This window comes from Toxorhynchites rutilus, chromosome 2 (assembly GCF_029784135.1).
Source record: "Toxorhynchites rutilus septentrionalis strain SRP chromosome 2, ASM2978413v1, whole genome shotgun sequence".
In the NCBI taxonomy this organism is placed as follows: domain Eukaryota; kingdom Metazoa; phylum Arthropoda; class Insecta; order Diptera; family Culicidae; genus Toxorhynchites; species Toxorhynchites rutilus.
The window spans coordinates 221,297,650-221,320,754 of NC_073745.1; the positions used below are offsets into that span (position 1 = coordinate 221,297,650).

At 38.5% G+C, this 23,105-nt stretch overlaps 1 protein-coding gene across 2 annotated transcripts in view; it reads right to left on the minus strand.

Annotated features, from left to right (window-relative positions):
• LOC129771630 (PR domain zinc finger protein 1) overlaps window positions 1-21,836 on the minus strand; it is a 131,984-nt gene extending 110,148 nt beyond the window's left edge. For both annotated transcript variants that reach the window (XM_055775484.1, XM_055775476.1), the window contains exon 1: window positions 20,507-21,836. The gene's annotated coding sequence lies outside the window, so the exon portion shown is untranslated. The remainder of the gene's footprint in view (window positions 1-20,506) is intronic.
• Between the last annotated feature and the right edge of the window lie 1,269 nt (window positions 21,837-23,105).

A 23,105-nucleotide genomic window follows, 5' to 3' on the forward strand; every position in this document is an offset into this window, starting at 1 on the left:
TAAAATACACCTTCTATTTGTGTCAATGTGCCCCTCATTCGAGCTAACTTTTAATCGATCACCAGATGATTATTTGGCACTTATTCAGACTTTCTCTGGATTATAACACTTACAAATATTGTAAACATCATGCTTGCTCACCATTTGTATCGGATTTACATAGCTAAACCATTAAATTAACGCATTTTGATGAACTCAATTCTGATCATGAGTTGTCCAATTCAATAATGTTGTTTTGTCCACATGATTTCTATGGCAACCGCTTGGCGCGCTGCAGTTTGTTTATGTTTGTTTGTGGTGTGCTTCGCGCATAGCAGAAGTACGGTTTTTCTGTGTTGATTGTGTTAAGGTGAACACTTCTAAAATGCCCAAGAAAAGGCAATATTCTGAAGAAAGCCTAAATTATGAATGAATCAATATGATGACAGTAAACTCAAGCAATGATAAATGCAACTTCTAATTGTGATTTCGAATATTTTCATTCAAAAATGGAGATTTCTAAAACCGGACAAACCATGATCATTTTTTTGGGCAAACCATGATCAGAGGTGGTCAAACCATGATCATAATTCTTCTTTAAGGAAAATCGTTAAAAAGCATAAAAATTTGAATAATTTCAACACCTTATGGTAGTATTAGCAACTAGAGACTTGGGGCTTTTCAACAAACCCAAACTCGTATCGATTATGTGTGATTTTCATGAAGAAAAATCGATTTGCATTTACTAGTTGCGTAAAAACACCCCAAATTGGACAAACCAAGATCATTTACCCTGCTATGGTTCTCAGATTTTCGTGAAAATTTGGTAGTTTTGTTTATTGTTGCAAAATATTAGATCCATATTTTTATTGTTTCATTAGGGTATCCATTTCCTTTTTTAATGTGGCCCAAAATAACAACGTTTTCCTCCTTTTCAGAAGTCATGAAGTTTTGAAAAAAGTCAGACCACCCTAATATGGAAATGGGCTTCCTAATGAAAACAATAAAAAAAATCGAGTCAAATATTTTACGATAAGGAACAAAACTAACAATTTAAATGAAAATCAGAGAACCGCTGTATCGGTTCAGCATGGAATGGCTTTATACATACACATATTTTACGTAAGATGAAGTTGTTTCATTTACGCTTATGGATTATTGCTGGTTTATGGAGTCTGGTTTTTTTTATGAACAGATGTATGTACTTGTTATGCATGTATTTTTGATAAGATACATTTTTAATGTATCTTATAAAAAAATAAAATGCATTTTTAAAGATAAATCATGTTACATATGTGATAAATTTGGAACCGATCCGATTGATATCGTATGAATTTGTGTTAGAATAATTGATTCCTTTTACGGCTTTTCACTTTGCGGCCAAGTTTCGTAGAACGGATCTAGGCCGTAAAGTGTGGTATGGGTGTACTAAATGCGTTTTTGCAGTCGTGAGATTTCAGAACACTGTTTCTGAGAGACAATTACGACTCGCAAAACCCGCGCAAAAAATGGAGAAAAAAATAGAACAATACAAAAATGTTGTACTTAAGGACATCATTTGTTTCGTTCTTCGGAAAATTCTATAAAATATAAAAAATGGCAGCTGCACTGAAATTTGTGGAAACCATTTGAACGCAACATGGGATAACAATAATAAATATAAAACAAACTTAACAAGAATGCCAACGGAAACAATTAATAGCATCGAGTTGTAATCAACATTAGTCATTCTTGCGATCAATCGCTTCCAAGCAGTACAACTCATACACCATCGGCACGGCACCGACCGCCGGCGGATTAGCAGACCAAAACAAGAACAGAAAGCTTCCCACCGGAACGAGAAAAAGCTCTCGATGACCACATTGCAAGCGGGGATAGAATGACAGAATGAAAGCGTGAAATTCATTCATAGCATGCCACTGAGTCGAGCGTTCATCCGAATGAATCGAATGAATTATTCAGTGCTTTCCTTTCATACCTTTTGCCAACCGCGACGTGATTGGTATGGTGTGGCAGGAGCGTTGCGGGCAAAGGCAATTTCACATGTTTTCGCTTCAATTCCTTTCGCGCGTGTGTTTTTATTTTTGCCCGTTTCGTTCTCCACGGTTCGTTCTCGGTTCTGTGTGTTCTGCCGTAGTGTTGTGGATGTTCTGCCAGAGATCATTGAACCCCCCCACACACATCACTGACTGCCGGCAACGAAGACGACGACGACGACGTTCAACGAAACTGAAAACAACTCTCGCATACTTGTGCCAACTCTGGTTGGAAGTTTCTTGGGGATACCTTTTCGGGCAGGAACGATGTTCTCGAGGTCACAGCGCCATTTATATTCCAGCTTTTGATTTGATAGGAAACATTTTTGCGTGGATTACTCAACAGAACTTCACTTTTTATCCTTCCATCTGGGCAAGGTACACGAACTTCGAGTTGGTGGAATCGTGGCTGTTGGTTTTGTTGGTTGGTGTGGTTTTGTACGCGCCTCGAACGAGTTTCACAACAAGCGAAAAAAGGCACGGTGCGGTCAAAGTCAAAGTCGTTGCCGGTATGCTTTTTTTTTCATCCTGCGTTTTGTTTCTTGGTTTGGTTGATTGGTAAATGTGCAAAATGAGGGGCGTTGATCGCTGGGAGTTACGCTACTGGCTGATCTCAGCCGCAGGTTGTGATGGAAGGATGATGGCACCGTACATAAATAGGGAGATGACGGCGGTTTCGATGATCGTACGGTTGGAGCAACGGTCTAATTTGAACTTGTCTTATGTTATTTGAAATGTTTCGCTTCGAATACTTTTTTGTGTTCAGAAACCTTTAAACAGAGCGCAGCTCTGCCCATTGCTCATCCAAGCGAGAATGGTTCTTTAACTCTTCGCACATCCAATTAACCACCTCTTCCAGTTCTATTTCGACTAAGCATAGAACAGAATACTAAAGAGCACAGAGGAACTGGGAAAGTATTGTTCATTTTCATTTTTTTCCTAATTACTAATTCCCCGCAATGCACACCGGGTACACTCCCCTCCCCAAGAGCTAAACCAAAAACTAATTACTGTTCAAGCAACGTCAACGTTTCACACACAGCGCCTAGATGCGCATAATAGTCACCAGCCAGCGGTGTTGTGCAATGCAGCAGACCACGACGGTTCTAGAAAACAAAAAGCATAAAAGAACTCTATGCTACCAGAGCCTACTCCACATATTCTGGCTCGTTGGATCGATGTGGTTACCGCGATCTTGATCATGGCGATCATTGCAGCGGGCGGCGAGAGGAGTGCATCTGATCATCATACCATTACCATTAGCGCACATCAGGCGTTTCTTCCTTCCGTAAAACTTCCGCCCAGCCACGGTCCGATCTGTTCGCTAGACGAACTCGGACACACTTTGTCTTATGTGTGGTATTATGTGGTTTCTCGGCTCGACTCCGGGAGTTCTTTGCACTCCTCGCAGTTGCTTGCTCGCTTGCTTGTTTTGGTCTAGCGAGTCGATTGATCTTGTATCGTCCGGGATCTCGAAGCAATTACCACAGCTTTTAGCGATTATTACTCGAAGCTGGGCAGCTTCGCAGATGATGTTTTGCCTTTTGCGTTATATTGCTAATAATTGCGATTATTGACGCATCGCCGAGGGGCGCCAAGGTGATATACTTGGATTTTTTTTCTTAAATTGGGATATAATTTACATTCAATAATTTATATTGACCTTGAAGCACGCACGATGAAAATATTTTGTTATGGTAATGCAGCTAGATAAAAACTATATCACAAACGGTGGTCGGCGTTAAATCAGAGTGAACTGAATGTAGATAATGGGAGCTCTAGATTAATATGTCTGCCAATTACACTTGGCTGTTCTCAGTTTTGAGAAGTGTTATAAAAAGAAAAAAAAAATTGAATGATTTACGAAAACCAATCAGAGTATGCAGTTAAAGGAATCAAGCAATAAACGCATATTTCATAGCACAGTCTCTTAATTTTTTTCTTAGAAAGAGTGCAAATGAACTGACTGCTTCCTGAGTTGCTCCAACGGTTGTTACAACAACTAGGTAACAAAAAGGCGACTTGAATATTCTCAAATTAGCTTATTTATTAAAGTTTTAGCATATGATGTTGAATGCTCGCTGTCTAGAGTGAAACTAAAAGAGAAATCGCAGAGTAAAATTATTCTCGTCTGCTCACCGCTATTTCACTTGCTCGTTTTTGACAGTACAACTGAGATAGCACAGATTGCTCGTGCCAATCGACCAATCAGATCGAGGGCTTTACGTTTAGAAGATAATGCTTGAAATCTTCTAAACAGTTACGAAGGCATAAATGCATCAGAACCGCTCGAGCAGCGAGGTCGAGAGAAATGGACCAGTAGCTTTATCGAAATTCAAAAACAATGTTGTGGTTATTTTTATCTCACGATAATTTGTGTTTCATAAAATATTTTGAACAGAACTCAATTTTTTATTCCATTTTGGAAAACTTCAGACCGGCTTTTTTATTTCGTCTTTATGGTGCAGAATCCTGGGTAGGATAGAATTCACTTGAAGTAAGGAAAAATTTGAAAATTGGCAGATTTGACGAAGACAGCAAAAAAGAAACCAGAGAAAATCTAAAAATTGATTTCAATCAGTTCAGCAATTCAAATATATCGATTTTTTCAAATGATATATTCGGCAAAAAAAATTTTTTGATCAACCAAATTAAAAAAAAAAACAAGGGAAGTGTGTTATTGACTGTATATAAAACCTTGAAGGTTTCTCTCTATTTTAGGTCCTTAATGAAATAGATGCAAATGTGAATATTTTGCATCTAATTCGATGAGTCGTAAAACTTTTTTTGGCTGAAATGTTAGTCATAAGTCAAGAAAAAAAACCGATTTGTATTTGCACTCCGGCAGGTATTTATTCGCATTTGTTGCATAAAAGGCGATCAAAATTTGGTCGACCTAAACTTGACGTATTTTTTGGAATCGTGCATTCCCTCATTTTGTAAGTGTGTTCGTGCAGAATGATGCCTCTGTTTTGATCTTCAGACTTTGATTCTGAAGTCGGAAGGAGCAGCGATGACAAAAAGAATGCTGACAGGCTAGAGACGGTTTTCTGAGCAGGAATTTTCTACGGAAACTGGCTAGGGGTGTGACTTGAAAGTGACATTTTCATTGAAACCGGGACAGTTAACTAAGAAATTTATGTGAACGTCTGCTGCCTTCCCCAGAATTGATTCGCGCTGTTTTGGCCGGATTTGGCATCTTACCATTACAGGACAAAGACTATGGAGTGGTACGCCATCAACGGCCTACCCAAGGACAAGACTAGCCCTTCTAACATGCCAAAGCTCGGCTATATAGGACGCGAAATATAGGGCTTTCATCTAGCGGAACCTGAAGAAGACGGACTGATGAAAGTGACAAGCAGTGTAAGACATACTCGCCTTATTTGGCGAACAAAGTGGACGAGGTAAGTAGAATTTGAAAAGTAAACACCTAAAAGTCAACCGGAATTTTAGGTGATTTTTTCTGTATTTTATACTAATATAACTTTAATAAGAAAAATGCTTAGGTTTTTTAAATTTAAATATAACAATAATTTCATGCCAACTCGACTGACCATTGGCTGCAACATCTCAGATTAACTGCAACGTTGGGGATGTAAAGATTTTGATCATTTAAACAACTTTGCATACTTGAAATCTTCGAAACAGAATTAGACTACTTTTTGAAAGAGACATTTTTTTTATTTTTCACAAAAATTTATAACTCAAAAACTTTAAAATGTAGGAAATTGCTTAAATTTTCTCAAACAATTTCAAAAATTTTTGAAACAAAATTACACTGAAAAAAAAATATTTAAAAAAATTAAATTCATTTTTCTCAAAAACGTATTTTTGTAAATTATCAAAAGAAAATATGTGAAGAACCTTTAAAATTTCCATCAAATCATCCATACATCAAAAGATGAGCACTTTTACAGGGAAAAAGTTTTTTTAACATCAACGATTTCATGTTTTCTTTGAAAAAGTTACCACTAATCCCAATCTTGTTTGAGCTCAAGATAGCGATATAGCATATTCGACAAAGTTTTACATCAAATTTAAATATGAACATTTGTCGAATACATCAACTTTCTATCATTTATAGTTTCAGGAATACATGGCATTTTTGTATGGAGACTCCTGAAAAAGTAATGTTTTACTCGTAACATTTTTGTGTCTAAATTCTCGCGTTTGACATGTTCTTGATATGTTTCTCAATAGAAAAAAGTTCAGAGAACATCTGAATTGTGATAATTTACGCATAAAAAAATATGAGCTGAACATTAATATGAATTTTTCAAAGAAAACATGAAAAAGTTATTGTTGAAAGAACTCTTTCCCTGTGAATGTGCACATCTACCGATGTATGGACGACTTGTTGGAAATTTTACGGGCTATTTACATTTAGTTTCTAAGTATTTGACTCTTGTTTTCGAGAAAAATTAATTTTAATTTTCAAAATATTTTTTTTTCAATGATTTTTTTTTTAATTTGTTTGATATTTTTTATGAAACATAAATATTTTTCTTCGTTTTAATCTTTGACCAAAATTTTGTAGATCTGATAGTTTTTTTTGTGAGAATTTTCTGAAATTTTGAGTTTTTTTCAACTATTTTTCGATAAATCTAAATACAATAACTGTAAGATCCACAAAATGTTGGTTAGAGGATGAGATGTAAGAAATTATTTAGATTTTTGGAAAAAAAGTTTCATTGATACTAAAATATTTTGAAAATTAAAATTCCCTTTTTTTAAAAAACAAGTGTATTTAAAATTGTGATAAAATAGATATAAATAGCCCTTACGATTTTCATACAAGTCCATACATCGGAAGATTTTTTTGACAACAGATTTTTCAGGTTTTATTTTTGAAAAATTATTATTAATGTTTAACTCGTAACATTTTTATGTATAAATTATCGCGATTTACATGTTCTGAAAACTTTTTTCTATTTAGAAACATGTCCAGAATATGCCAAACGTGACAAAACAAAAATGTTACGAGTAAAGCGTTGTTTTTTCAGGAATCTTCATAAAAATGCCTTATATTCCTGAAACTATAAAACATGGAAAGTTGACGTCTTCGACAAATATTCATATTTCAATAAAATTTAAAACTTTGTCGAATACACTATATCGCTATCTCGAGAAATCTCTAATCGCTATATCGCTATCTTGAAAAATTAGAATTAGTTGTTATTTATCAAAGAAAACATGAGAAAGTTGTTGTTAGATAAACTTTTTTCCCTGTAAAAGCGCCCATCTTCCGATGTATGGACGACTTGTTGGAAATCGTAAGCGCTATTTGCATAGTTTTTTGAGAATAAAAAAAAATACGTTTTTGAGAAAAATGAGTTTTAATTTTGAAAATATTCTTTCATCAGCGAATTTTCAAAATTTTTTTTGTGTATTTTTTTAAGAATATTAAAACAATTTTCGATATTTCATCCTTTGACCACAAATTTTGCAGGTATCATAGTCTTCGAGTTATAACTTTTTGTAAGAAATTGATAAAAATTGTTTGGCTCTTTTCAAAAAGTAGTCCAATTCTTTTTTGAAGATTTTAAGTATGCAAAATTGATCAAATGACCCGTGTCTTTATACCACAACGTTTCACTGCTATCTGAGATGGTGCTGCCAACTCCGAAGACATTGGCATGAAATTCGTTCTTCACCTTTATTGCGTTATCCGCGGTGAGCTTGCCCGACTATTCCGCGGATAATCAGGGTTCTACTGTAATTCTAAAATCTACAGTAAGAATAATAATTAGATTTTTTAATTTAAAATATTCATCAATTTATACGCATTCTTGTCGTAACACACTTAACCTTTTCGTAACACCTTTCAGCCAAGAACTCTTTGGGGCCAAACGATTAAAGTCGTGTGTGGCTGAGTTAACAAATGTTATTCATCACCTGATATATTAATTTTACTGTGTATTGTTTCATTGTGGCACCTCTCGGTTTTGACACCTTATTGTTTACATCTATCGCACACATGAATTGTAGAGCTTCAAAGCCAATTTCTTGTGATCAAGTAAAGTGAAGCTGTGGCAAAATGTCAATGCAGATCCAAAAAAATAAGCCGTGGAGCAGTTCAGAATATTATACTGAAGAATCAACAGCATGGAGGTGTTGCAGATCGGCCGAGAAAGGATCAAATCACAAAGTTGATACACGAACGGAAACCTGATCATCCGTGAGATAACAAACTCCGCCGATTTCTAATCACACCATTCGATGACGCATAGCAGGAAGTGATCTGAAGATATATTTTGCTACCGATGATCGATAGTGTTATCACGAAAAAAACATTTCTCATTGCAAGAAAAAAAATATCAACAAGTCGCTGGGATTCTGTAAGACATGGTCGGATGATTCGATCTGTTTTCTAAAAAAAAAGTCTAAGAGTTAGACGGAAGAGCGATTTAGTATATGTATTCATTGATTGCTAGAAGCGTTGTTTTACCATCACTAATTAGGAGAAATCAGCTCTATTTTGAATTAATTGGACTAAGTGATCCTCGTACCATCGAACCACGTCTGTTTACAAGGAACAGAAAACTGTCAAATAGTTCCAATTCTGACAACTGAAGACGCTACAATCGCCAAAAGTGGGTGTCATTTTTCTGATTGATCTAAGCTTTCACATTTGCAAACTTTGTTGTACAGAAATTATTCTTGAACAGTTTATTCTCCACCATTTCAAAGATAGGTAGCTCGATTTGTCATCCACTTGGCTCATTTGTAAAAGGCTATGTATAAATCATCTTCGCAAATCCCACCGAAGTCATCATCTATTGTCACACCCACAGAATGTGTCCTCCGCCATCAGACAGTGTTGTGACCTTGTGGCAAAACGGCCATTGCTCTTCGCACCGATCGGGCAAAGATTTTAATCTGGTAACCACCACGTGGCGAGCAACGACACCACCGAGGCAACATCGTTCTTGCGCGCAAGCCCAAACCCCATATAAGTACGTGGCAATTGCTAATGCTCTTCTTCCGAAACCACTTCCTCAAACCAGAAACTTTGCCCCAACCCTCCATCATGCCCCTTCTGCCAACATTTGGGGGCAGCGCCTGGAACGAGATTGATGATGGAATTCTCACTTTCCATGCGGCGCATTTGCGCGCACACGTTACACGCTTAATTTTTTTTTTTGCTTCTTGATTCTTGCTTATCCCCCCGAGGCAAGCAGAACTTTTGCCGAGGCCAGGTTCTGCGCACACCAGAACGCGAGGTTCGAGCTGCGAGGTCGCTGATCCCGGCCGCCGTAGAATCGCGTTCCACCCGAAGGAGCACCGGAGCGTTGCTGGCTGGCAACCGTCGAGCCGAGTTGAATCAGAGAATCGCACCCCGCGTGTGTGTGTGTGAGTTCTGTGGGGCCTGCTGGAGCACAGAGCCTAGAACTTTATTGCAGGCTGGCAGGCTGACTGGTGGTTGTGCTAAATATGTTGTTGTTCTGCGCTCTGCGTTTCGGAGGAACGACGATGGGAAGGAGCAGGAGGACTGTAAAAATTTCGATTTCGTTGCCTTTTTACTTTCAACCCAAAGGCAAGAGGCATGGTAGCAGAATAATGGTTTAATTGAGCCCATCTCTTCCGACCACATGGTTGGCAAACTTGAGAGGATTGCGGTGAAAGAGAAATAAGTGGGGAAATCATAAACAGAGATACAAACCTGGCCGATGGACGCAGAATACTTCGCAAGGTGTGGAAGAACAAACGCTTGAAGAGTTGATGGCTTATTACCACCGCGCAGCCAAGTCGGTTCTCCGATCCACCTGGTGACTACCTGAGATCTGGAGTGGATGAACACTCAAAAAGCCGTCTCAATGTCAAGTGTTCTCTTAGACAAAGTTCAATGTACTCTGGTCAGACCACTAAACTGTTGAATCTGCCTTGTTGTTAGGCTCAACCGAAAATTACCCAAAACATTCCTCGTTCGAATTGTTTGGGTATCCACTTATGAGAGGCAATCCGCGGGAACGCGTGATGGTTGGTGGCTGTTGAATTAAAAAATAAACACTCAAAAAAGCATGGGTTCGGGCAGAGGAGAAGCACCATCATACAATTCAGTTGGTGTTAACGATTTTTGGTTTTGGCAGTTTTGCCTTTATGTTTGTTTTCCGCATTGACGATGATCACGATGATGACGGTGGTGATGACTGAATCATATACCCGGAGAAGAGGTATTCGACCTCTTATTGCTTGGCTGGTTAAAGCTTACGCATTATCCCCTGGATGTGTTTCGAAAGTCAAGTGCAAAGTATTCGATGATGCGCGCAGAGCATTGTGACTTATAATCATTGGTTACTCGAAGATGACGCACATATTAATTATAATCGAATCCCGCGGGTCGACTGCGCAAACACACAACAACCCACCTGGGCAACGTAAATCGCTAAGCGATACCGTCAAGATTGAATTTAATGACAATTCTGATCGCGCCGCGCAGTTCTCCAATGTCAATAAAAACACGGTCGCGTCAGGCCAGTAGGAGCGCTGCTCGAGGTTGTGTAAGTGAGCTATCGTTTGCAATGTTATTTAATGTCATTGTCAAGGATTTTTGCGCCGTGATGAGTAGCGATTTTTTTCTCTCTGTTGCTAATGATGTTGGAAGTGGCAGATCATGATCGCAAAAGTGGCTTAATATTTTCTCTCTCGACAGATCACATTCGCCATTGCTGCCGCCAATCGAACGCCACTGGAACCACGTGCTGCTGTGTGTTGGTGTCAGCTCACTCGACCATTGCGCAAGATTCGTGCTCGGATGAGCACCGCGGGGTTAGCCGGGGCGGCCGGCCGGTCCGCACGATGTTGACGCGCGATGCGGGGGAGGGGGTGGTAAAGTCAAGTTCAAGAATAATAACATCGCATGTGTAGTATTGTTGCCAGCGCGCCGGATGAGCGCTTTTGGAAGCTTATGTGTATGATCTCATAGGTTCCCCGCCGGGAGAGATAAGCACTGCCGACACGGGATGGACGGAAGATAATTGCTTTTGGGGGAGCTGAGCCACCCGCGCATACTTCCTCTCTTCCTCTCGTCGCTGGTTCGGATATGTACATAATTTTCAGGTAACTCTGAGGCTAATGAGCGAACATGATTGGATCGTTTTGATTTTGCAGCGGTAAGTTCCGAAACCCCTCGCTGCCTGCTGTGGGTTGTGGATCAGGTTTCTTCGGTTGAGGAACGATGACTCTCGGTGATGTGGTAATAGTAGGATAGAGTTTCGAATACTGAAATCGATGCCGCTGTCAGATGGTACAGTCATCGAGATGGAATCTAAGAGGAACTGCGAGTTTCTAAGTGACCCTTTTTATATTATATTTGCAGAGTGAGATAAAGGGTGAACTCGAGAAAATCTGGACTCACGGAAAATGTTGCTATTTATTTATTGTATCTATTTGTTTTATTTTTTTTTCATTCATATTATTCTACTGGAGACATTAGTCTCTCCAAATTTCTGCAATGAATCGTATAAAGAATAATGCATCGCTAATACAACTTCCGTTGTTTTTAATATGACTTATTCAACTGAATTAACTGTTAAATTGCCAGTATACATGTAGGGCAGTTTCGGGTAAGATGGACAGGTAGTTACATTATGAATTTTAAATTTCTGGTTATAAGAACCCTTCTATATGTCATTCTATAATACACTCTGTCCAACTGCTATAAGACCAGGTGATGATCTTTCTGCATTGTGTCATTGTAAACAAACAATGCTTGAACATATTCTAGTGTCTAGGTATTGGTGTGTGTGTGCCAGCGCTGAGCGTAAACGAAAGCTTTTGTATTATTCAAGTGTCAAGTTTCTTTAAGACCAGTTACATTTTCCGTTGTTTTAGTTGATTTGATCAATAAATCTGGAGAATGCCGAAGAAAAAACTGCTCACGGAGAGAGAAGAAAAACAAATTGATGCATTTCACCAAGAAGAATTTGGTATCAGAGAAATTGCTCGTCGGATTGGACGTTCTCAACAAGTAGTGCTCAATTATTTGGCGAATCCTCAAAGATACGGTAAGAAGGAGAGAGCTCCACGTAAATCGAAGCTCTCTGACCGGAATAAACGGGAAATAGTTGGAACAGCTTCGAATACCTCAAAATCGCATGTGCAAATAAAGCAATATTTCAATTTAAATGTTACTCCGGTGACAATTCGTCATGTTTTGGTAAAAAAATCCTCACATAAAGAGGGCTTGAAAGGTTGAAGCTCCTCATCTTACACTATCTCACATCGGAAGACGTCTGCCAAAGCTCACATGAACCGACAGTGGGACATGGTATGTGGTGACAAAGAATGTTTCCAAAAGAATCCATTTTGCTATATACCATAACGAAACGTTCTTCAATGTATAGAAGATAACGAAAAAAGTTCAATTTGGATGGTCCGAATGGTTTCAACGGGTACTGGCGTGATTTACCGAAGAAGGAACAGTATTTTTCAACCAGAAATTTTGGTAGAAGCTCGAGCATGGTTTGGACGGCATTCTGTGCAACCAGAAAGCTCAAGATAGCTTTAACTTCATTCAAGGATTACATACATGTTCTGGAATCCTCTCTTCTACCGTTTTTGCGTGGATATCGTCACAAAAAATCACATTCCAGCAAAATAATGCTACTATTCATACCAGCAAGGAAGCTAAGCAATGGATTAAGGACCAAAAACTTTTTTTTTTTGACTGGTCGACTCGCTCTCCAGACTTGAATCCTGTTGAAAATCTTAGGGGGATCCTTGTACGTAGAATCTACACTGAGGGAAAGCGGTATACCACGATTGAAGAGCTCAAGGTCGCAATTTCGGAAACATGGAAAAATATCGAGAAATCCGTTCAGCAGAATTTGGTAAATAATATTCCAACACGAATTTTCCAGATTATTAGCCGAAATGGCAAGGTTGCCAATTATTGACATGTAAATCATCCGATCGTTTTGAGTTTTTCATTGATATTACTTATAAATTTTGAAGTGGTCTTATAGAAACTGGACAGCGGAAATTATCATATTTAAGCACAATAAATAAACAAACAATTCTTTTGAACGAAGTTGACGTTACATATACTTTATTCTAAGCATTTTACAATGTATGAATGTATCTTGCTGAAATTTTAACTGTTTGTGTTGCATCGGAATAGATCAATGGTCTTATTGAAGTTGGACAGAGTGTATTTGAGATATTCTATGACAATGAAATATTGATCAAATATGGAAAAGAGAAACCGAAAATCAAACATAATTACGCGTGTGAATGTAATTTTCACAGCTTCGATATTAGGTATTTTGAGTGGTTTAATTCCATAATTCAATTCGCTGATGGTTATATTTCGGTCTGTGAGTTAACAGAGAAGCGATATTAGGTATGTACGGAAAAGTGAATTCATTTGTGAGTGGAAGATTTATGTTATTGAAATAGTTGTACTGGTGTGGTGAAAGAAACAGTTGCCAGTGGGAGATAGATGGACTATGAAAAGTTTGTTTGTTCTATTCCTAAGAAACGCCCCGTGTCCATAAACGGAAAACAAATCGCTAAAGGTGAACTATTTAGAGGTTGACTGGAACCAAAAGCAAAATAGTTGAGGGTCTGTCCGTTTATATTGCTGGAAAGTATAATATCCCTTCTAGGTGGATTAATTCGATCTTTTCGCCATTTAACGTACATTCGTGATTCAGATCTTGGTTGAATAAAATTATTTCCCTCACGAGCGATTAACTTCTACGCTTCGTATATAACAAACCTGTCCACATTCACCCCACTATATGTCCATTAGATTGCCGATGAAAATGGACATCTCGAATTTTCAAACGGAAAACTTCCTGGAAAATGTTGGTTCCCTCGAAAACATACACTATACAACATTTCAGCACAATCGAATTTCATTTACTATTGTCGCAGAAAATCGAAAAACAACCCAATTACATAAAATCGGGTTTAGTGTGGTCGTGTAAAACAGCCTTGCGATCCCCGTTGACATCGTTTGAACTTTTTTTTTTGTACAATTCCAAGCTGAGTATGAGTCTTCAGTCTGAGAGAAAGAGATGTCTGCTCTCATACATACAAACATTTTAAATGTATTGAAAAAGGTGCTTTTATTTGTTCATTTCACGCTTCAGTACACGAAAAACTATTATTTCTGGCGAAGAAGAAAGCCAACGTTGATTTGGGTGTAAAACCACCAAATATTGATTATTGAAACTAAGGGAAACATTTTTATGAATGGAATGAAGAGTGATCTTAGTTTCCGATGCTAATTTGTTGTACTCAGGATTGCCTTCCCAGATTTTTTCCTCAAATACTTGTACAATAAACAATAAAAAGTTTGAGTACGATTTCGAACTGATTTGAAACACACAGCAATCGGATCTGTTTGAACAACGAACGAACTTATCGTTTTGTCCGTCACTGTGTGTCTTCTTCTTCAATGGTACTAACATTCGAAGAGTAACTTTGATATATTAGGGGTTATCATACATATGTAAATTAGATCTCGCTTCGATTTTGAATATCATAATTTCCAATCGTTCTCCTTCAGTTTTTAGTTTCTCTAAATTCCATCAAAGTTCCTATACTGTGTCTTTCCATTAGTACTAGTGAAAAGATATTCGTATACCAGTGCTAGTCGGAAGAACATTCTCTAGGCAATACACGTGATCGATACGTGTGATTAGCACTGCTTCCCAATATCATAACACACAGGGACTTATCCTGAATAAATAACGGAAGAGTTGTAATTGAACGATCAAAGAAGCGATTCGAACGGATATTTCTAATCGTTTGTAGAATGCAGAGAAAGTTTCATCGTCTGCATTACCCAAATTATTATATGATTTTTGATTATACATCTCCTATGATTATAATCGATGGAATGGCGCGTTGTCAAGTCACGAACCAGCAAACCAGTCTAACAGTACAGAGTCAATATTCTGCTCACGCATAACAACTCCGACTCCGTTTTTTGGATCGCATTGAAAACATCACCCTATTTTTAATTACTAGCTGACCCGGCAAACTTCGTCCCATCCAAAATTAATATTTTGTTATCAATATCTTCAAACATTCACGTTTTCTTAATTAGCGCACGTTCATGGGTCCAATCGCAGAACTGTTCATCGATTGATCTTCTAATCGACCCTTTAAAAATATCTTTTACTATAAAATTTCTAGTACTTCTACCGAAATTCGTCATTATATAATCAGATTATTTTTAGAAAAATTCTGGTTCAATATTTTTTAAACACTTGCAAATAACGTGTTTCTCGTTACATGGAATGAATGTTTGATAAAGAAAATATGATATAATGAAGACAGTCCTAAATCGGACAATTCCTTCCTCGATTTTTGCTCTTATCAATACATTCGGCGGTCCATTTTTATTTACATAAATAGAAGAAGATATAGTAGTGCATTTTATCACATTAAAGTCCATTTTCACCCTCCAACAAAGATCAATTTCGTTAGCGCAAACATCGAATGGACTAACAACGCTTGTCACAATGTAATTGTAGAATATATGGGAATTGAATTTTTCGAATTTTTCTTAAGAGTTTTTTCAGAGTTTCCGAGTTCTCGAGTTATGCAGAAATTTGTGTTTCATTTGCATGGCAGTCCCCCTTAGAGAGAAGAGAGGTGTCTCGAAGTGTCAAGTGAACCTTCTCCGGCCCCAAAGACCCCTACATACAAATCTTCACGTCAATCGGTTCAGTAATTTCCGAGTCCATAAGAATCGGAAAGACAGACAGAAATTCATTTTTATATATTTAGATGACGTTCCCAAAGCATTAAATTAGGATGAGATTTATGCGACAAAATAATAGTGAATCGGTCGTTCGGTAGTCCAAATAATCGATCAAAAGAGAATACATCGTAATTGAATTCCATTTCAAGAATATTTCAAGAACTCCATTTAAGATTTTGGATGATTGTTGAAGAATTCTTGGTCGGTATTAATGGAGTCTACGTTTGTCGATTTATATATGTTTGTACTGGCTAATCATTTACGCCAGTTACGGTTTCACAATCATCCTTGGAAGCTACACGCATCTTGCCTGTTAGATATGAGATAACTTATTTCAACTTATTTCATTCTTCATACCATCTTTTCAAGCGTTTCACTATGTTCGGAACAGAACCGGTGTTGGCGATTTCATTCTAATTTGTGACAATATATTATGCAAAAAAAAGAGCTAACAGATCTTATCTGAGTGCTGAAGGCGACATTCGCCCTATATCTTTGAGATAATTCGTACTTGACATTATGGAATGAGTTTCCTAATGACGACTCTATTTATCTCGCTGAATTGTTAATGTGACAATTCTGTTGAAGAGGTTCCACGTTATGCTGGAGTTGACTTTAAAGTATACATGCTATGAGATGTAAAAAAAAAAGTTATCAAGATCGTTAAAAAGTATATCAACGTACCATCATTAAGCTTTATAATCATGTACTTCTTTTGAGTGTACACCCAAACTAGCATTGGCAGGAATAAATATAATCTTTGACAGGAAAAATGCTTTTTCGTGTGCTGAAGGGTGGAATGAAAACATAAAAACACATTTTTCAAGAGTTTTAAAATGTTTGTATGTATGTGAGCAGACCTCTCTTTCTCTCAGACTGAACGTCAGCTTGGAATTGTACCCAAAAATGTGGTCTAAACGATGCCGAGTAGGGATTGAACCAAGGCCGACTGGAATGCAAGGCTGTTTCATACGACTACGCTATTTACATAGCCACTGGTGCTGTTATACAAATACAAATTATACAAATACACTGGTGCTGTTATACAAATGCATAAACGTAAATTTGTATCTTTATCAGACGCGGGCACTGTGACAACTTATGCGGAAAGTATTATTGCGTGTCACATTTTTTGTTATTTTTAAGCTCATTGAATGTTATAAATCAGGATTTCAAAACATGTGCTAAAAAGTAATTGTGGGTATAGTTACCATGAAGGTTAATAAATTTCTCACAACGTGAAATATATTTTTGATATCCAGTAGGATTCACAAAAAAAACTATGACCATAATTCCCTTAGCTCAAATGTATCAACAACTCATCCTGACAAAAAGCAAAAACATAGATCAACCTCTTCACAGATGATAATTTTCTTGAAACAATGGGAATATTGAACAATTTATGACATTCTAAATATGTTTTAACACAACCTTATTGTTATATATATATATATATATATATATATATATATATATATATATATATATATATATATATATATATATATATATATATATATATATATATATTCCGATAAACGCCTATATTTCAGCACAACACATGCGTAACTTATATTTTGAAACGCAACCAGGCATTAATTGAAAATGACGCGAATAATGCTTAGGAAGGAATAAGGAATCTTAATGCTATTTTAGAAAGAGATGTCATGCAGTATCAGTTCTAAAAAAATTTCGGGTAAGCGTTGATTTTTTTTTTGTGAAAACTTGTATTTTTCGTTTACATGAATGCTAGTTTGGAAGTTTCAGAACCGAAACGAAGTAGGTAGCGGCACTTATTTTTATAGAGCCTTACAGCTAGTCGATTTCCGAAACTCGATTTAGTAATGATCCACAAAATGATATTTTATTTCAAGATATTAATGCATAATTGTGGGTTTTCCATATTTAAAATTATAAATATTAAATTTTGAATTTCACATAGTTTAACCCCACAATCGATCGAAAAGTTAAAGCGCTCAGAAATTGTTATTTCATCTTCGTTTTTCGCTGAACTTTGAGGAATTTCTTTCCGGTCAACGAAGAAGTTGTCGTGATAATGGGTGCGGGCAGTGTTGCCACATTTAAATCTGTACCAGAGGGGTTAAAAATCTTTCTCATCTGTATGTTTTTTTTCCAAGAATCTGTACCAAAAAACTGTACCATCGAAAATATTCGTTGTAGAAAAAATGTATTTTTTTACAAATACTACATTCATTCATTTGCAACTCATTCTTGTCTTTGATGATGCTTATACATCGGTTTTTTGAATCTAGACTGCATACTATCATTTATAAAAAATTGCGAGCTGCCACCTCGATGTTTCATCAAATTTTTTAATCTCAAAATAGCGTTCATCGAAAGTTATTTTTGTTATGATAAAATTCAGAAAAAAAATCGCTCGACAGTTGCCGACAAGTGAGTCATAGTGAGAACGTTACAAACATGACATCGTAGCGCCGAAAATGTGAGCGAACCGTCAATTATTTTTAGGCATCCAATTTGTATCCACCTATTATTGCACATGCTCGTCTTCCGGAACTGTGATTTTTATACGGAGTAAATTTACCTCTAGGATACGGAATTCATTCTCCATATCTTGTATATTCCCATCGTGGAACCGTGGAAACCTTCCTTTCTTCGATTGACTAATTAAATCTAAGGTACCTAATAAACTTTGGTATTCGGCAGTGGACATCACACTAAGTATTTCATTCTATTCGTATCATAGATGTCAAATAAAATAACCACTTTTGCAGGAAGTTACGCTTCTTTGCCAGACTCATCAAATAAGAAGGTATTTTAAAGATTGTAAAATGCTCACATCCATTAGAAGTCGGGAAGTCGCGAAGACATGGCGATTCAGCAATCAGAGTTGCCTACACGGGTGTAGTTGGTTACTGTGACGAATAGATGGCGCGGCGTTAATAGATATTTTAACGCATTAAGGACCGCACGTTTTGGGGCAAATTTGCTTCAACGCTTCATTTGTTCGGATTCCACGAATGAGATCGTTCGTTCGATGTGGATGAGACGAAGGCGAGCCATCGGTAGACCTTGTTAGAATCTTGGCAAACCAAGGATTTAACCTTCAAGTGTAGAAAACACGGGTTATCTCGTCATCCATCCGTAACAGACGGAACGCGAAACACGAGAAATCTCGTGAGCGGTCCGCAGTGTGTTAATTGGTTACTTTGGCTATTAGAAATTATTAGAAAAAAAGCTATAGTATATGATGTTTTTGGTTTATGATACACAGTGATTCTTGTTCACTTGGAAATGAAAACAAAAATCTAAGCTCCAGTTGAAATATTTATATGAACGAATATATGCGTTAATATTCTGGAGCATGTTCTGAAAATATTCAATTTTATAATTTTTTGGCGAAAAGAGATAATTACAAGAGAAAGAGAAAAAGGAAAAATGAGTGCTGCCATCTATCTTTGTGAAAACTGTATCACGGTTACTCTATAGTCCGTTAGGATCATTGAACTCCGTCCGCTACTCCGACCCTTTTTTAGGAGTATTTATCCACTTATCCAAAATTCGCAAAAAAATTTTTTTTTGTGGGACATTCATCACAATTGGTGTCTTCAATACCGACAGCGCATACCCACAACTTTCTACGATTGGTTGAAGCATTTTTTTTCGCTTCTTATTTTTCAGCGCAAAGAAAGTTCATTGAACTTCTGTCGAATAAGTATGTTTTTCATAAAACCGCATGCAGCTATAGTGCTTTCCCGAAATATACAACCCTGCGATTGTGCAGGCACAACTGTGCACTCCGAACTGTATACTCTCTTCTGGTTTCTCTTTCGCACTTTCTCTCTCTCTCTCTCTCTTCCTTTCTGGGAGAGTGCGGTCCAGATTCGGTTCTCACATGCATCGTGAGCATCGTTTTCGGGAAACTTCGGCGCTCACACTGCATTACCGATGCACTCTCCCACCCTCTCAATCAAAAAACATCGGAGTTCATTCACCCCTTGACTGGATGACCCAGTTACCGGTTTTACCGACTGAAGTTATCTCATGACTTTTTTTCTCGAATTTTTTTTTAATGTTTTTGCTCTTGAATTGATCAATGTAATTCTCAATGACACCCCGTTCTGTGATTTATTTCTGACTTATTTTGACCTACGGTTGTTGATTCAGAAATCCTAAATAGTATTTAACATTCGCAAAAAATCACAGGATAATTTATGCACATTCCGAATAGCGAAAAATCTGTGTCAAACTTCAGTGCAAAACCATTACAATCGCAGCCGCTTGCGGAGACTGGGACACTCACTGCTGCTGTCACTAACACAAAGCCAAGTTCGCAAGTTCAATGACCTCCGGCTGCGGTGATCCAGATTCGGGGCACTCACAATAGTTGCATGCAATTTGGAGCGCCCCGGCACCTCGTCACTTTGGCACGCAAAATCGGTGCTCCAGGCGAAAATTTCACGTTCATATTCGCATATATCGAATATTTGGGAGTAAGCAAAAGTGTTTGTTTTTGTTACACTCTTGTCAGGATTTTTTTTCAAACATTGAATAAGTTGTTTGGGACTTCCAAAATCACTTCCGTTGAAGAACTGCGCAATCGCAAGAAATAACACCCATCGTGACACATAAAGTTTTCTTACGTCAGAAGTGGTGTTCTTGAGATGACCGATCGGAATCGTAGAACGCACGAGCAAACAAACAAGAAGCAGCGTGCTCCCTCTGCCTACGGACTAACCTTTGCGAAGGTCTTGCAAACAACAACAACAACAACGACGTGACGTACCTTTGCGATATGGTGGTGTTCCTTCGGCGCTTTAATCCTTAGCATCCGATTATGATACACATGCTAATTGAGAGTGCTCATGATTGCGATGCGATGATTGTTCTGTTGGACTGCGTAAGGGTTTGCGCTAATTTTAGCGATCACGTGAACGTCGAGTTGGTTCCAGAAGCCTACACAACACTTGCTTAGCACTCAGACACACTCAGACACGTTCGTTGTTTGGTTCTGGATCGACAAAATTGCGTTCTAGCTTATTCAAATCCCCTTTGCTAGCTAATTTTGTGTCGTTGCCATTCGAACACTTCTTGAAGAGCTGTGTGAGCTAGCACTCCTAGTTCCCACTGGATCTCTACTTTGATATTTACTATTTTCACGTATTATTTTTTGCTATATTCACTCGGCTCACACAACGGGAACACAGATACACACACACACACACACACACACACACGGTTGGCGCAAAAAGTCGCAAGTTATCCCCAACGATTCTGTCTCGTTCTGTTAGGCATCAGCTTATCTCATTCGTTCGTTTTTTTTTTTCATCCAGAGGGATCACTTGACTCCAGTAGAACTTGTTTTCTTTGTGGTTTTCCTCCAAACGGCGATGATCGAATTCCCGTGTTGTTTACTCAGGATCGACAAGAATAAACGATGAGTTTGTTGATTATCAACACACTGTCACTGTCTGGACTGGATTCATATTTTTGTTGTCACTTCCATTGCACTCTGTTTGGTTCTTAATGATATCATTTCTGTAACTTTGCTGTTGTGAAGATGAGTGAAGGTTCGTTTCCTGCTAAATCCTACGCCCGTTAAAATCCTTCCGTTGCATGTTTTTCAGTCAGCTCTCGTTGCATCATTTGCATCACCCACTTTCAACTATATAATTGTAAGTTTGCCACAATTTCAGTAAATCACTGATACTCGTTTTTCACTTAAATAAGCACTAGCCACAATCGAGCAATGTTGTTATTTACAGTCGCCCCCAAAACAGAACTCTTCATCACAATCCCAAATTTACACATTCGGGATGTTCTCACTCCCGTTGGGCGGTTGTTCTTCTTCGCGTTCCATAGATCGAATGCGGCAACAACAAGTCACAGCACAACCCGATCCAGACTTATGTAACTCTCCCTCACGCTGCCTCCGCGCGTCTCAGTGAGTCACACTGGCAGCTTTGAAGCCCCCGAAAGCTCACCACCGACGACTTCGCGGTCTTCCCGATCGGCACTCAGAATAAACTGTCGGGAATAAAAACAACAACCACGAAATTGAAAGCTCTGTTTGCCGGTTTGCTTGCTCGACAGGGATACGTCCGTCTCGTGTATTGTCTTCGGCGCAACTAAATCTAGGAAGATACGGAAAATCACTGTTTACTCTCTGGAAATTTGATGGTCAAGGTGCTTCCCCCTCCATTGAGACCCGAGATCGGGAAACTCACCAACACAGACTTCCGGCGAGCGAGTTGTGTAATACCTCGACAGGGCTAGAACTCTTCCGAAAGCTTTCCGACAACTGTGTGTTGTTACGTTCACTACTCCGCAGCGAACATCGAGTGCACACCTCTGTCGATACACCTGTGTGTCCCGGGTGTGTAGGTAAGGACCGTGGAGATCATCAGCCTTCCGCTCAGTCAGAACGAAAATTCACCAACACCATCACACGCACCTCGTACGCCTCAGTAGAAGAAGGAAGCTCGATCACTCACCCTCGCAACCAGAAGAAGCGAGAGCATCAAAACAACACCGAACACCGGAGCCGAGAGAACATGATCATTATGTGTATGTGCGTACCTTTCTCCAGCACGCGCGCCTCACCCACCGAACCAAAAACCATCTGATCGCTCCGTCATCGCAAGGAATAACGGTACCACCGATCCAAGTTTATGCTATTGTGTGGACCTCTCGTTCCCCTCTCTGTTTCTCTTTCTCATTCGCCGCGCCACTCGGCTAAACCTCAGGCGCACAGGTAGAACTTGATGTTGCGTGAGGTTCCTCCCCTGCAGTTTTTTTGTGTCCCTCGCTCTCTCTCTCTTTGCCCCGTCATTCCACCACATCCCGTGAACTTCACACTCCGCTCGAACGTGAAGTTCATGGGAATTACCTGCTCTTCGTGTCGAGGTCAATCTTTCATTCAGCAGTAGCAGAGCAGCAGTAGTATTACAAAACCCATTGTTATGCTACGGTTCTTTTCCCCGCGCCGCGCGGTTTCGGTGTCTCGCACTTCCTCCTCCTGCGCAACACTATAGCAGCTCTAGTGACGTTGAGTGCGCGAGTTTGGGCGCAGAATAATGCTCACCTTTCGCGCTCCAGCAATAGAATATGTCGCGCTGGTGGGTTTTTATTTTGGGGTGTTGTTCTGAAACGAGGGACTTAATTGGATTAGATAATAGGAGCGTATCACAATGCTGTGGCTGTGGATTTGCTAGACCAATTGAACGTAATTTCGATTTCCATAATTAAGTAACCAGAGCTCCGCTGCTGTTTTTGTTGCGGTGGATATTTGGTTCTAGAATGTATACAGGTGTGAATTACCATCACTAATCACTCTATTCGCTAGCACCATTAGCAATACCCCCAATGTAGACTGTTGCAGATGT